Raw genomic sequence first — 16,798 nt, forward strand, 5'->3', positions numbered from 1 at the left:
TGTTCCAATCACTTCCATGGCCAAAGGTGTATAAAATCAAGCACCAAACATTTGTGAAAGCATGGGTCGCTCTCAGGAGCTCAGTGAATTCAAGCATGGTACCGTGATAGGTTACCACCTGTGCAACAAGTCAATTCGTGAAATTTTCTCACTACTAAATATTCCACGGTGGTATTATAACAAAGTGGAAGTGATTGGGAAAAACAGCAACTCAGCCACTAAGTGGTAGGCCACGTAAATTCACAGAGCGGGGCCAGCAGAGTCAATAGCTACAGACCTCCAAACTTCGTGTGGCCTTCAGTTTAGCTCAAGAATAGTGTGTAGAGAACTTCATGGAATGGGTTTCCATGGTCGAGCAGCTGCATCCAAGCCTTACATCACCAAGTGCAATGCGAAGCGTGGGATGCAGTGGTGTAAAGCACGCCGCCACTGGACTCTAGAGCAGTGGAGATGTGTTCTCTGAAATGACGAATCACACTTCTCTGTCTGACAATCTGATAGACGAGTCTGGGTTTGGCAGTTGCCAGGAGAACTGTACTTGCCTGACTGCGTTGTGCCAAGTGTAAAGTTTGGTGGAGGGGGGATTATGGTGGGGTTGTTTTTCAGGAGTTGGGCTTGGCCCCTTAGTTCCAGTGAAAGGAACTCTTAATGCTTCGGCATACCAAGACATTTTGGACAATTTCATGCTCCCAACTTTGTGGGAACAGTTTGGGGATGGCCACGTCCTGTTCCAACATGACTGAGCACCAGTGCACAATGCAAGAATCATAAAGAAATGGATGAGGGAGTTTGGTGTGGAGAAACTTCACTGGCCTGACCTCAATCTGGTAGAACACCTTTGGGATGAATTAGAGCGGAGACTGCGAGCCAGGCTCTCTCATCAACATTAGTGCCTGACCTTACAAATGCGCTTCTAGAAGAATGGTCAAAAATTCCCATAAACACACTCCTTAACCTTGTGGAAAGTCTTCCCAGAAGAGTTGAAGCTGTTAAAGCTGCAAAGAGTGGGCCAACTCCATATTAAACCCTACAGATAAAGAATGGGATGTCATTAAAGTTCATGTGCATGTAAAGGCAGGTGCACACTGTATATATAGGCTACACTGTATATGTGTGTATCTGTGTGTTTCAAACTGCGGTCTTTCCTCCCGGTGCCGATGATGCTAGCGAAGCAGCAGCGCAAGAGAGAATGGGACCACTGACCTAATCTATGAACAGTCAAATCCTTATACTGAATGCCACAAAAATAGATCAGATACATGCAATGTATTTTTATTCAAATTAACTGAATCAATAGGCAGCGCAGGACCAATAAGTTCAAACCTAATAGCCTATTATAAACAGATTTTCTCTGTTTATAATAGCACATTACGGTATTGTTGTACATTACCATATTAGCATAAAATATTAATAAAAACTATAATAGTCTGTCAATACTACACTCAATATGAAAATAACTGTCTAAAATAATATAAAAGAAGTTAAGTGACTTTCATATATAAATGATAAAAAAATACAACCAAGCCCTGGCCATAGATATATAGAGAATTTATTGTCTCACTCAAATTGAAAATAGATCCTAGTAAATTGATCCTGTTTTGAGGATGTTTCGATTTTTTTTAACTGGAAATGAGGACAAAAATACTAATTAAGTCCAAGTTTTTTCCAGTTCACGTTAGCAGAACAGGAAACTACGGGTAATTTCAGAGGCAAAGCAAGTTATTACATTTTGATGAAATATTCATTTACAAAATGGTGTATTCTTAATGTCATATTAACTTTACCAACCTCCCATCTTGCACCATGTATAGCAAAAATTGCAAAAAACTTATTCCAGGTCAGTATTCTGACCCTTTTGTAATCACTCTCACATGGACAAGGTTTCAGGTTTCCTTTTCTGTTTCATTTCAGCCTTGTAATTTATTTAACCCATTGACTAACATGTTGTCCCTTGGCATTCTGTGGCATTCTGAGCAGATTGTAAATGTTAATTGTATTGTCGCCGGACTGTTAGGGCAAGTTCTCTGTCAGTCTGGAAGGATGATGGATTATTTCCTAGTTCGAGGCCCAACGTTCAGGACAGTGGACAGGAAACCCAAGAGATGGAAGGGCAAAAGAGTGCAGCTCTCTGCTGCAATTCCATCTTCAATTAATAGAGTTCCTCTTCCCTCACAGACAGATTAAAACCTCAGGACCATGGGAGGGCAATTACCATTCAAATATCCCTCACGGTAATACACTAACCAGACAGATCAGAGGGAGGCCGAGAGAGATAGAGATGTGAAAAAAGGGACAGGAACGATTGAGGGAGAAAATGTCAGAAAGAGACAGAGATGAAAAGAGGTAAAATGAGGCATTTCAGGCAGTTCATCTGTGTAAGTGTGTCTACGTTAAGAGTCATTTGGTCTGTAAAATTGGGAGGGAAGAGGGAAAAATAAAGGTCCTGAAAACCCTGATTTGCAATAAATAAAATAAACATTCAAATTAAATAGACAAAATATATTTGGTTTACTGATAAGCTTACATTCCCCATTATTTAAAGAAAGTTATTTTTCACACTTTTCACACCAAGTGTGAATAAACTACGTTCACACAGCAGCAGAATACGGTTGTCAGTCCAGTATTTGAGTCCTTAATAAGTTCACACAGTATGGTTATTTTTCAGGAGTGACAACCGCATTCTAAACAAACTCACACCCTTACATTTTCAGGACTCACAACCTGTGCTGTGTGAACAGAGCTGCACTAGACAAGTAGTTGTCTGTCAGTCATATTGTGTGTGGTTTCGCTTTCGTTAACTTACGGTTACCGTGCGTTCACACCGCCGCTGGCGAGAGCGTCAAAGTGGCCGGAAGTCATTTAATTTTCAATGTGAGCCGGAAGCGAGCTCTGGCGAGCAGCAGCGCGACGCGTCTTGGATGATTTGGCCGTCGAGGAGAGTTGAAATCAGGTCAACTTTATGGTAATGAGCTATGACGTGTCGTGGTTCAGCGGCAACCACATGGAATGTACAAGTCCTCCGCATGAGACGGTTCCAGAGAACGCAGTCCTGTAAACTTTGGTTCCGACCACATTAGTTCCCCAGCAAAATGGAGGAGAGGTTGATCATTGCTGTGGGGGGTTTGATAAGAAGGTGCGCAACACTATTTATAGGCAACATTTTCATGCTAGAACGCTTGTTTTTCAGCGGGAATGCAGTTCATTTACTCAAAACAACACAGATTTGACCAATTGCATTAAGGCTATAGCCTGGCTCCGCCCTCCTACGTACTTCCACTCAATTTTCATTTTCCTTCAGTACTCCGTCTGGGACTGCTGTACGTGCTTAGGTTTTCTCTGAACAATTTTTTACCGGCCCAATCAGCGAACAGAGGGAGTGGCTGAGAACGATGGCGTTGATGTTGTGCGCTAGTTTGAGTTGTAGTTCAGTAATGGCGGCGGAGAAAAGTTTGATTTTCCAGCTCACTCCGTTAGTGGCGAAGGAGTTGCTGAAGCCCTATTCGGCCGGTAATTGTTTCTCGTGCGGTCGGAAGGTATTGTCATCATTGACAGGGGCTAGTCAGTGATTTTATTGTCGTCCGTCTCCCACCACCCACGTAAAAATACCCGGCCGAATTACCTACTGTTTTAGACAAACACCATGGTCGTGTGGTAATTTAATTGCTCTCCGAATCCACATCTCTGAGTTTTCTATATCTATATCTTTGACCAGAATATAACCCTTTTGACCACTGCAGAGCACCGTGCGGTTGCGTGCGCTGTAATTTGGATGCATGTCTAGACTAGTATTTCTTTAAATGCTGGCAAGTGTTTACAAGAGCAATATATTTCATCACCACTCAAAAAATAAAAAGAAGAAAAGCACATAAACATTTGAATTGGGCCATTATTTACGGCAGCATTTATTCTTATCATATGACATTTTATTTACCGCATATACAATCATGTTACGGACCACGAGAGCAGCGCATTCCCGATCACAAAACTCTCCCCTCCACTGTGAATAAATCAAAATCCGAATACAAAAGGTTTTATCACTGAGGTGGCGTTCACAATCTGACCAGTTATTTTTACAGACTTCCATGTGAGAAACAGAGGCCGAACGGCACATGATATACGTCACGACCAAACGTTAGCGATTGGTTATGGCAGATCTGAGTGACTCTGAGCAGATCCAATAGTTTTAGACTTCAACAGAGTACCCGCCTTCAAGGAAGTAAACGCTTGTCAATGGAGAGTGGCCAGACTCACTGTACAAATGAAATTAAATGTACGAGAGTCTGGTAAGACCAGGCTATTAAGGCTACACTTCAACCATGACAGTTATTGTAATGTAGGCTGCACACAAATAAATGTTAATTAAAGGATAAGTTCACTTTAAAATGAAAATTTTAAGAGGCTCTGCATGATCCCAGCCGAGGAATAGGGTCTTATCTAGCCAAACCATCATTCATTTTCAAGTAAAAATATAAATTTGTATACTTTTTAACCTAAATTGGTCATCTTGCGCAGCTGTGCGACGTGCCACGGATTGCGTAATCACGTCGGAAAGGTCACGGCAGACGTAGGCGGAAGCATCGCCCCAAGCGAACGTGCGAAGATTAAGACAAACGCCCTTTACCAAAAAACACTCCATCTTCAACTTAAAAAAATCGCCCGACATCGTTGCTTTACTTTTTTTGCTAAAGGACGTTTGTATTAGTCTTCGCATGCGCGCTTTGTAAACACAGGGGCGGTACTTCTTCCTACGTCTAGGGTGACCTTTCCGACGTGATTGCACACTCCGTGATGTGTCGGTGAAAATGACCGATGGTTTGGCTAGATAATACCCTATGTCTTGGCTGGGATCGTGCAGAGCATCTGAAGCCCTTCCATTGAAACTGCATTGATTTGGACCTTCAACATTTTGGTTGCCATTGAAGACCATTTTGTTTTCCTCAAAAAACGTAATTTCTTTTCCACTGAAGAAAGAAAGACATGAACATCTTGGATGGCATGGGGGTGAGTAAATTATCAGAAAATTTTCATTTTGAAGTGAACCAATCCATTAAGGACGGCTAATTGGAGGCTAGTAAACGGCATGTTGAAACTAGACTAGCACTTAACCATGAACACAAAAGCCACACCACACAAATGGCTTTCAATTGGTTTATTTCGTTAGCAAACATGTATCTATAATTGTTAAGTTCTTTCCATCGATCAATTTTTTTAAACTTTCACATATAAAAGATTTCATGAGGTTAACTTATACCCTACTTGTGGTCAGTCTGCATAAATGTCAATAAAAATGCTTGTTTGCTTTGCGAACCCTTTAAATAAAGTTTAAAAAAAGACCAAGCATTCGATCTTCGTCAGAGCATCCGCAAATCTTTCCTCAGCATTGTTGGCAGGGCAGCCAGAGCGAATTTTGACGCTCTCGTCGGTGGCGGTGTGAACGCACAGTTATAGGGTCCGGCTAGCGTGTTTGCATTGAAGCTTCTGTCGCTGTCGCTATGGTTACAGGTAACAGAATACAGGCTTGACTCTCGTTGCATGTTCATCCCGATAAACACTTATTCCCACTATTAAATATCTTTATTTAATTTTATTAATAATTTCGTAATTTTTGAAAATAAACACTATTCTGAGTTGATATGCAATGGTAAAAGGGTGGAAAATGAGTTCGGAAAAAGGCGGATAATGCCACCCGCCTTCCTTTAAACGCCATCCTGTTATCAGTAAATGTCTTTTGTAATTTTGTCTGGCTCAATCCGATATTGGTGATGTAAATAGCCTCTGCCAACAAGGCGGAATATTTGCAATTATATTAGAAATATATTTGTTTGCTCAGTGCAGTCAACTACAAATTGTATAAAACGTGAAATTATGTAATTTACTAAAAATTGTTTAATTTAATGCAGTGAATTGAATATAAATTATTCATATGTCAAAATGATGATATTACTTTTTTATTCAAGGTAAATTTTATGTTAGAGAATAGTTTATCTAACATATCAAATAGTTCTCACTACAAAAGCATGGGGTCTGTGCCTCTAATGATTTAGAAATGTCATGGAAAGTGACAGGAATTACAAAACCATTATTAAAAAAAATGTAAAAAAAGAATATGATTTTTTACTCTTTTTTACTTTTCCATTACTGACCAAAGATAATGTCATTTAGCAGCACTACCAAAAGATCTGTGCCACACCTGCCAATTACATGTAGGAACAGCAGCTCAATTTTTCACTGTGAAATCAGAGGCTTATTCTTCTGCAGTCACAATTCTCCCTCATTCTGCTGATTACGCTGGAAGATGCTCTTTTTTTCTGTCTTTTTTTGTTTCAGGTACACAAGTTCTGCTTCTTTTTCACAGATTTTTAAACTTTTTTGTGGTTTCCACAAAAATATTAAAGCCCCCCTGTAGTCAAAAATCGTCATCTTTGATCACCAAAATGACATATTTAAATGTTTTTTTTTTCTGTGGAATTTTTTTTATTCACGCCTCAAAATAGCTTGAATGTAACTGTACACCTTTTCTTCATTTAGTATACGAGATACCATGAATATGCAAATTAGCCCCGCCTCACAACAACTCAGCGACTCACTCACTCAACTTTACTCTAGTAAACGCTGCACAATGGCAAGTGGAAATACTTAATTTAGCCATATATGTTTGAAGAAATGGAAGAATGAATTATACAGGCTTGTAAACAAGCTGATGTGGCAGAATGGTAATGCGTTTTATCGCTCTCCTCAATGTCGGACACATAACGGTAATTAATACGATAAGACTTTTGCTTGACTACGTTATCAAACAGCTGATAATGTGTAGCTAATGTTGCACAAACCAAAAAAACTTTGAACAACTTAGAACGTCAGTGGAGAAAGGCATATAGTTCATCATAACATTGTAATATACATCATAAAATTAATCCGCTATATTGCTAAATGTATGCGACTTTTCATATCAACAGAAAAATAAACAGAGATAACCTGGCTTCTCTTGAGACTCCCCTGCATCAGAGCATAGTTAATGATATGCTAAAGCCTGCCCACACGTTGACATGATTGGTTACAAGGTAGTTTGTGACGTAAGAAACACCAGCATAAGAAATTGATCAGCAATGGTGAAGACTTATGAATTTGCACATGGTTTTACTTAAAGCATATTAAAAACACCACATAGACATATAAATATTAAAAACTTTATTTTCACCACATGCAGTCTTTAAGTAGCACAACTGTTATAAAGGGGTCATGACATCGATTTTTAATTTTAATATGTATATACATTTAATTTTTCTGTTTTTAAGTTCACTTATAATTTTAGCAGAGTTTTTTGCACAAATATCCGCAAAAACAGTTGCTGATTCATCTTTCAACTAAAGTTTCTTTGCGAACTCTCCATTACACTTAGCCTGGTCTTACCAGACTCCTGTACATTTCATTTGTACATAGAGTCTGGCCCATAGATATCCATAATAAAGGATTTATTATGGATATCTATGGTCTGGCCACTCTCCATTGCGAACAGCGGTCTTTCGAATCGGCTTTGGCCGTGACTCTAAAAGACTTGGAGTTAAGCTTTTCTTTGAGAAAAGAACGGCACTGAAGTCATTATTAAAGGGTTAGTTCACCCAAAAATGAAAATTATGTCACTAATTACTCACCCTCATGTCGTTGGACACCCGTAAGACCTCCGTTCATATTCGGAACACAAATGAAGATATTTTAGTTGAAAGCTGATGGCTGAGAAAGGCTTCAGACAGGCCTCCATTGGCATTCAGTACATTGACACTTCCATGAAAGGCACTTAAAACGTCGTTACAAAGTAACGCCACAGTATCTCACCACAGTGGCTCTACAATAATTTTACGATGCGACGACAATAGTTTTTGTGCGCAAAAAAAAATCAAAATAACACCTTTATCCAACTTGTTCTCGACTTCCGTGTATGCCTCCACGACGCATGCGCGAGAATATGACGCAGATCCGGCATTCGGACATATGACCCAGAAGCTATTTGTTTACGAGCAGAGGAAGACGCGCGTGTCTAAGCTGTTGGATTCTACATTGATCGTGCTTTAGGTCTCGGCGTAGTGCTCAAAATGGGGCTTAAGTGTGTATTTCATGGATTCCCGAACGCCGGCGCTACGTCATATTTTTTTGGGTGAACTAACCCTTTAAGAAAGGAAGATGTGTTCTGAGTTTTGCCGACCGGATACGGCAAAGTTTAATCTATCAACTAGCTCCGCTTCATCTTCTTTGTTGCTCTGGTTGGTTGTAGCGCTATCCTATTGCGTGCAGAGGGAATTTGAAAGACAACCGTTTTTTCCGCCTCTCAGATTGAGGCCTGCCAATGGTGTGTTCCCAGACCCAACATCTTGATGTGGGTCTGGCTTGTCATGCTAACTGTGCCTCGTTTATAAAACAAAATGCTCCGAACTAACTTATAATTCTCCGACATGCATTAAAATGCTTTTGAATGCTGGGATCCTTCTGAAGTCTTTACAGAGAAGCTAATGAGCTGTTTAAACTGGACATGACAAAGGGAACATTCTTTCACTCTTCCATTTGTCCTGTTGTCGGCAGACTCAAGCGTGTGGAGTATGTCTGAAACTGAACACGCATCTGTATACTCACTGTATCCAGTGTAGACAGCATCAATGGGTTGCTTTTGACACAACGCAAATGTCCACCGTTAAGTGACTGAACGGCAACTGCCTATGGTGTAATGATGTATAACTATTCATCAATGTCTTGCTCTGGAGGCATCACTGTAAAAAAAAATCCCCGTAAAATTTACGGTAAAAAAACATTTTAGGGTTTACAGATTTAAGTTAGATTTACAGTAAATAACCGTATTTCATTAACTGAAATAATGTTAAATTACCAACCTAATGAAATATTGTACCTGTTATTTGTTATGTACCTTTTATATATACCAGGGGTGGCGAACTCTGGTTCTGGAGAGCCTCAGTCCTGCAAAGTTCAGCTCCAACCCTGATAAAACTCACCAGCCTGTAGCTTCCTAGTAACCATTCAGATCTAACTTGTTCAGTTATGTTTGATTAGGGTTGAAGCAAAAATCGGCAGAACTGTGGCTCTCCAGGAACGGAGTTCACCACCCCTTATATATCCTGACAACCACCAATCACAGTGGTGATGAGAGTCACGTGACGAATCAAAGCTCATCACAAGCAGCTTTTAGGAGGACAATACTAATATATGGAAGGTACACAGTGTCATTCACACAAACACTAAATATCATCATGGTAACACACAAATTGAAAAAATGCAATAAACTTTAATTTATTAACATTAAATGTAACATAAAACCCTACTGTACATAACTGATTACAAAAAAAGAAAAAACCTAAAAAGTAAAACTAAGAAAAAAATGGTTGTGATTTGTTTTGGTCTAAGAAAATATGACTAACAGACTTGAAAAGAGAGTGAAAAAGCTACGGATGAATAGAACATGGCCTGTTCGAAAATGTTTGTGTGTTACAGTCGCTGTAGATTTTTGTGGTTTAATATGCAGGGAATCGTTAAACCAAATATAGCTGCTCCAATTCCATGAGATTAAGTATATCTTTGAGAGTCATGAAATCCCTACTGATCCTTCCTAAGTTGCTTTCATCAATTATATTTTTGGAAAGCTGTGAAAAATGAGAAAATATAGTTTCCATCAGCCACAGCGAACAGTGAGTGTGCTAGATTGATTTGCAGAGCTGTAATTCCAGACGTTATAGAAGTCCTCTCTCTCCATCACTCTCTCTTTCTCTCCATCCTTACCTTTCATTCCCCATAGAATCTATTTGTATGTGCGTGTTGTGTCTGATAGCCAATTAGCAGCTACATCTGCGCGCATTGATGCGGCCTGGTCCTATAGCATAGAAATCCAGCTCAAGCCAACAGTAATCAATTCATACTCTCTAATCACATTTAATTCAGCTCAGTGGAAATGCAAAATCTGCTTCAAAGCATGCTGTTGGAAGAATCACATCTTGTGTGCGTGCCTGCATGTGCGTGTTTTGTGTCAAATGGTTGTGTGAGAACATAAGTGTGGATGAGTGAGAGTCAGACATGGTTCATGTTGCTTTGTCTTGTGTATGTCTTGCCAAATGCTGCCAGGTCTGGTCTGTTATCCTCTGGGCATATATGGAGGGATTAGAAATATTACAGAGGGGTTTTATAAATCAATACCAGACTCCGAGATGAAGTGCTCGACAGTAAATATATTACACAGATAATGTCCAACAAATGTATGTGGTCTAAGAGCTTTTTCTCGTTCTCTCTCTCTCTCTAAGAATTTGTAAAAGTGTTGCCTGTATGGTGCTAGTTATATACTTCCCAAAGACAGACAGACAGACACACGCGCACACACACTTTCATCTTATTAACTAGCAATATAACTATATATAAAGTTATTTGATTCTTTTATATTCAATGTTATGAGTTCAAACAGTTTGGTACAAAAGCCTGAAACCACATCTGGAATTCAAACAAAGATTACATCTTGAAAATATTATACCAAGAAAACAAGTAATTTTAGTATTTTAGTATTCAACCAAAGAAACATCTTGACATAAAATGTTAAAATGTAAATTTTAACATTTTATGTCAAGATGTTTCTTTTTTTTTTTTTTTTACACATGCTGTAGTGGCCATAAGTATGGAAGCAATTCTGACTTTATATCACGCAATTCTGAGGGGAAAAGTCAGAATTGCGAGATGTAAACTCACAGTTGTGAGATAAAAATTGGCAATTATCTTTTAAAATGTTTTATTCTGTGGCGGAAAAAAATCTTCCATACATAAGTTCGGCCTAAGAGAAAACTGACTAATTAAAAAATGTAAAATTTGTTAAAGATTTTGTAAGCATATTGCATAGTTCGGCTTGGAGTCTAATTTTTATTTGTAATAACGCAATGAAACATGCCAAATTGTGCAGACATCACTTTTGGCCAGGCTGTCATACAAAGAAATTGTGAACAAATGAAAAAAACGAGAACCAACAAAATATTAATAACTGATTATGTTGTAGTCAATGTATGCTTTTTCCTGTGAGCTTTTATTTTTTTTGTAAGCATTTTTATTTTATTTTTGCTTATAAGCAACCTGTAGCTGTGGTTTGCCTTTTTTGACAAATAATTTTATCTGATAAAAACCTTAACCAAGTTTTGTGTTTTGTTTTCCCCCTCATGTATAAAATAATAATCATAAAACAATTTTTATATAACAATAAATATAAAATATTTCCCTCATATTTTGATGGTTTAATTGAATTTGTAGGGTCATTAAAAACATACCCCGCTATGTAAATCAGCATTATTTTAGTATTATTTATACACTGCTACTCTATTAATTGATATTAATTTGATATACAATTATTCAGTCATTTTAGTTTAACGTTTAGCATTTTTTTGTTACACTGTAAAAATGATGATCAAAAAGTTATGACAACATGTTTTACATGCTTTTACTCATCAACTTTTTAAGTTAAAGTTACAATTTAAGTTGAAATGACTTAAACATCCAAGTTGATTGTACTTAATTTAAGGCAACTTTTTTTATATACTGTATTCAATTTCACATTTTATTTTAATTAGTTGCCATGGCAACATGTCAATTTTTGTTTCATTTCTTGAAAACATTTTACGTTTTTCAGTTTATATTTACAACTTTGAATAGTTCCATCTTCACTAGTGGTCTCTGATATTTGGACTCTTCTGTACGTGCAAACATATCCATAAAGACGCAAACAGACATAAGAACTGGCAGGCTAAATTTGGCAAAAAAAAAAAGAATATATTTAATCTGAGACCACACAGGCAAACAGATGGCAATATCGAAGTTCATCCACATAGATAAATATCTCAAGAGAGGCAGAGACGATGCTCATTCTGCCAGGATAGCAGAAGTCTCCAGTAATGGGGTGTCTGGCAGAACTGTGTGTTTAGATAAATAAATAAACTGATAAACTGCACAAGCAATGCAAAGCAAACTGAAAGATACGGTTGGAGAATTCTTGAATAAATGAAGAATCTGTGCGCATCTATTTGTGAGTGCTTACCTGCACTCTTATTGGAACATCAGGAAAAGTGATGGAAATTGCAAGTCATTTCCACAAATCTTTTGGTCATAACGTCATAACATAATTAAAGCATCACATGATGACATCCTGGCATTGCATATGTGCTCTAAAACAATCCAATAAAGCTTTCTGTAGGTACATTTTATCTATTAACATGGTTGCTTATTGCAATTTAAAGGGATAGTTGACCCAAAAATTAAAATTCTGTCATTGACTCCCCCTCAATTTTTTTGGGGGGGGTGGGGGGGGGGGGGGGATTCCAAACATTCTTTAAAATATCTTCCTTTGTGTTCAGCAAAAGAAAGAAATTCATACAGGTTTGTAACAACTTGAGGGTGAGTAAATGATGTAAATGATTCATTTTTGGGTAAATTATCCCTTTAATGTTTCCAAGTTCAGTGTGTCGCATCTGTGATTCAGCTCATACAAAACAGTAATTAAAAACATTAACATTAAAAAAAAATTATATTAAAATTAATTTACACCTCTTGACGGAAAAAGTCTTGATAAAATATGACTTATTGAAACCTACTCTTTTTCATGTGTTGAACTGACATTCAAGCAGTATTGTAAGTTTTATTTGGATTTTTAAAAAAATATATTTAATTACTTTTTGTCATTAAAAAAGTAAGTGTGAAACTGTTATCATTAAAATCCTTGGTTCACTCCATTATTAAATAATAATCTGTTGTCTCACATTTATTTTTACCTCGACATTGCTGCTCTCGCTTTGCTAAAGCAGCAGTTCATGACATATTGCTTGAATAAAACTAGATTTTAACAGAATAATATATTAAAGGAATGTTTTGAATGTGTTTCTTTGCTTGGCAAATAGATGCAGAAATCATCAATATGGTGCAGGATGTAACCCTCTTTTTATAGATGCATCTGTCTCACAAACTCGCAAATCAAAGAAACATATTTCCTATAAGTTGGATGTGTTGTTGGATATGTTTATCCAAGTATTTCTCTCCCATTTCTTTGAATGTCTCAGAAACAAATTGTTATTTGAATACGTCTTTATGTTTGTCAAGTCCTTGGTATTTGATTTGCTGTAATTTGTTTGTGCAATTAGCATTCCCTTCTTATTAGGGCCCGAGCACCGATGGTGTAAGGACCCTATTGGAATTGCTCCGTTTATTATTTATTATTATTCTTCTCCCAAATGAATCGTTTTTTTGGGGGCCTAAACACGCTCGAAAACTCACAAAACTTTGCACACGCGTCAGAAGTGGCGAAAATGTTGGTCTGTTATGGGATTCAGAATTAGGCGTGGCAAAATGGCTCGACAGTGCCACCTAACTTAGTGCCCCTCTCGCTACGTTCCACGTACAGCTATGAAATTCGGTATACACATGTAACAGCCCAATACCTGCAAAAAAGTCTCTTAGTGCAAAATCTGAAAACCAACAGGAAGTCAGATATTTTTAATTGTATTGTGAATCTGATTTATTAATTTGTGTTTTTCTGACTCTGGGAACATGATTGACCATGTGGACTTATAAGAAATTAAACTCCATGCTTCATTAAATTTGTCTCCTAAAAACGCCCAACAGTGGATATATAAACATCATCTGATCCCTCATGAACAACTGTCATTTCCACCATCTCAGATCAACAGAGCCCCTATAGGACATGGCGATGAAAAAAATAAATAGATGAGGTTGCAATGCTTTTGCGTTCGCATTGACCTATAATTTGTCCTCCCATCTTGTATTTTTTTCCATCATGTCCATTTAAGGGGCTCTGTAGACCAGGGGCCGTATTCACAAAACATCTTAAAAGCTAAAAGTAGCTCTTAACTTGCCGATTTAGGAGAAACTCTTAAAAATAATGAGCGTGTCAGTCCTAATTTTAGGACTCCAAAAAACATTTTAGTGCTAAAACTAGCTCCTAAATCAGTGAAATGTTAGAGGTAGTCAAGAGGACTCCTAAGTCACTTAGAACAAATCACAAACAATCCTAATAGCTGTTGTGGACATTTCTCCCCTTTCTAACTTCCATTTAGCTTCCTGTCAACTCACTGTCCTATCATAATAAAAAGGCATAAATGCCAAAATTAATATTTATTTATTAAATAAGTAAATTAATAAATAATAAAATAAATAATACACTCTAAAAAAAAGGCTCGTAATCATAGGGGAACCTTTTTTAGTGCTATATAGCACCAATTTTGGTGCTTCAGTGGTTCTTCAGCGGTTCTTCAGAGGTGCTATATAGCACCTTAGTCAAAGAACCGGTGAAGAGCCTCTGAAGAACCGGTGAAGAACCTCTGAAGAACCGGTGAAGAACCTCTGAAGAACCGCTGAAGAACCTCTGAAGAACCGCTGAAGAACCACTGAAGAACCGCTGAAGAACCTCTGAAGAACCGGTGAAGAACCTCTGAAGAACCGCTGAAGAACCTCTGAAGAACCGCTGAAGAACCACTGAAGCACCAAAATTGGTGCTATATAGCACTAAACAAGGTTCCCCTATGATTACGAGCCAAGAACCATTTTTGGTGCAATATAGAACCTTTTTTTTTTTAGAGTGTATTTGATTACCTGTGGCAGTTGTTATGAGTTCACACTTACAAATGATTGGATAGAGTAAAAGAGTAAAATAAGCCTATTTGGGGTGCTGTCTGAGGTGTTCGAGCAGCCTGAATAGCCAGACCCACATCAAGATGTTGGGTCTGGGTACTCACCATTGGCAGGGCTCATCCGAGGGGCAGGATAAACGGTTGTCCCTCTGCACGCAATAGGATAACGCTACAACCAACCAGAGAAATGAAAAAGGTGAAGCGGAGCTAGTTGATAGATTAAACTTTTGCCGTATCTGGTCGGCAAAACTCAGAACACATCTTCCTTTTTTAAGAATGACTTCAGTGCCGTTCTTTGTTCTTTTCTCAAAGAAAAGCTTAACGGCAAGTCTTACAGAGTCGCGGCCAAAGCTGTTTCGAAAGACCGCTGTTCGCCAGATTCTTTGTTTACAAGTAGCCGCGGCAACTCTGCCGTCATTATGTTAATCCCGCCCACCGACTCTATACACGATGTGATTGGCCTGACCAGAGTTTGCTTTATCCAGCTTGCAAGCCAACGGAGAGTTGCTAGACTACCCTGGCTGCAAATTAGATTTGCTGCCGTTAGGGTGCGTCTATATTTCTTGGCTAGGGTTTGCGGGCTCCAAGCTCAGAATTTAGCCCCAAACCCCCCTCCAAATAAAATCTTTATTTGAATATGGTGAACATTTTATTTTAAAATCTTTATTTGAATTTGGAAACATTCTTATTTTAAAACATTTTTTTTTATATGATAAAATGATACCTCATTCTGCAATATTTTATAATTAAATCACTAACAGAGACCTCCTCCCCTATCAGCCAATCACTATGGCCATAGTTAGTAAGCATGATGACATCATCCATAGCAACGAGGTCAACCCCGCGCTTACTTGTAGCTTTAATTACATTTTAGAGATATAATGATAAACTATTTTATATAGCAAATTTTTTTGTAACCTAAATTCACATAAATAATATTGCATACATTTTACATAATTACAACTTGATTGGAAATGTTAACAAGTGATATGCACTATGAATTTTCTTTGGATTATTAATACTGTACATCACATGACTCATATTTCATATCATGTATGTACACTGACATTGTTGTCTTTTTGGTAATGAAGTACAGTAACATTTGTAAAAACCTTATCATAGGGATAAAATTGTTGTATGTGATGGAAATGAAGACATGAATAAAGTGTAATTTTATTCATAATACATAACCTTTTTTTTTTTAAATCAATTAATACTTTCATGAAAGATTTTTATCTTTTAAGATTGGAAGTCTGTCTGGGCTGTTTAGGGGGCCTGAAAACGCAAACGGTGCATCCCAATTCGTATCCCAATTCGGTAATGTAGAGAGGTTTAAATAAAGGGTTTTGAGTGATTCATTATCAGTATCTAATCTGACGAAAAAATATTTATTCAAAGTTATCCACATTATATTTCATCTGCAATAGCATTGAGAACTTTTGTAATGATACGTTTGGCCATTACCTTTTAAATGCATCATTATATTCAAATTGCAAACACATGAGGAGAGTCTCCGCATGAAAGACCCACGACTGGCAGATCAACGGGCTATTACATTTCTCTCTGAAACGGTAGGAAATGAAATTAGATTGAATGTGGAGGATTTTAACTGTGACAAGATGATTGACAGGGCAGTTTAAACGGTGACAGGATGCACGTAACTAAGCAACAGAGCTGTCCGTTAAAGATGACAAAGTAGTATGTCCCAAAGCTTGCCTAGTCTTCTGCTACACACTCAAAAGTATGTACTTTTTATTCACAAAAAGAGTACATACTTTTAGGGTGTAATATAAGTAGGTGAATTTGGACGCCGCAAAAATTGCGTATTACGTGTTATAAGCATAGACTGTAAAAAAAATATGGACGTAGTGTCCGTGACGTCACCCATAGGATTCTGAAGAGCAGTTCTGAAGCGTAAAGTAGGGACGAGCTGGCCGTTGCCATCTTGTCAGCGCGTCATCGCACATCACTCCCGGATAATAGAAAATGGGCAAAGAGGAGGGACATAAGCAGACAAACGGCAATCCGCCTGTCACTCAAAGTGGCCACGCCCTTAATTATGCAGAACTTTAAGGCTTTATATAATGTAAATGAATGAGTTATTAAAAAAAATCACCCCCTCACAGTTGTCATGA

The 16,798-nt window shown here is 37.8% G+C and overlaps 1 protein-coding gene across 1 annotated transcript in view; it reads left to right on the forward strand.

Moving 5' to 3' along the window:
- tmeff2b (transmembrane protein with EGF-like and two follistatin-like domains 2b) overlaps positions 1-16,798 on the forward strand; it is a 104,895-nt gene that overhangs the window by 71,826 nt on the left and 16,271 nt on the right. The window lies entirely within an intron of this gene.

The sequence above is a fragment of the Gobio gobio genome (genome assembly GCF_949357685.1).
Source record: "Gobio gobio genome assembly, chromosome: 17".
In the NCBI taxonomy this organism is placed as follows: Eukaryota; Metazoa; Chordata; class Actinopteri; order Cypriniformes; family Gobionidae; genus Gobio; species Gobio gobio.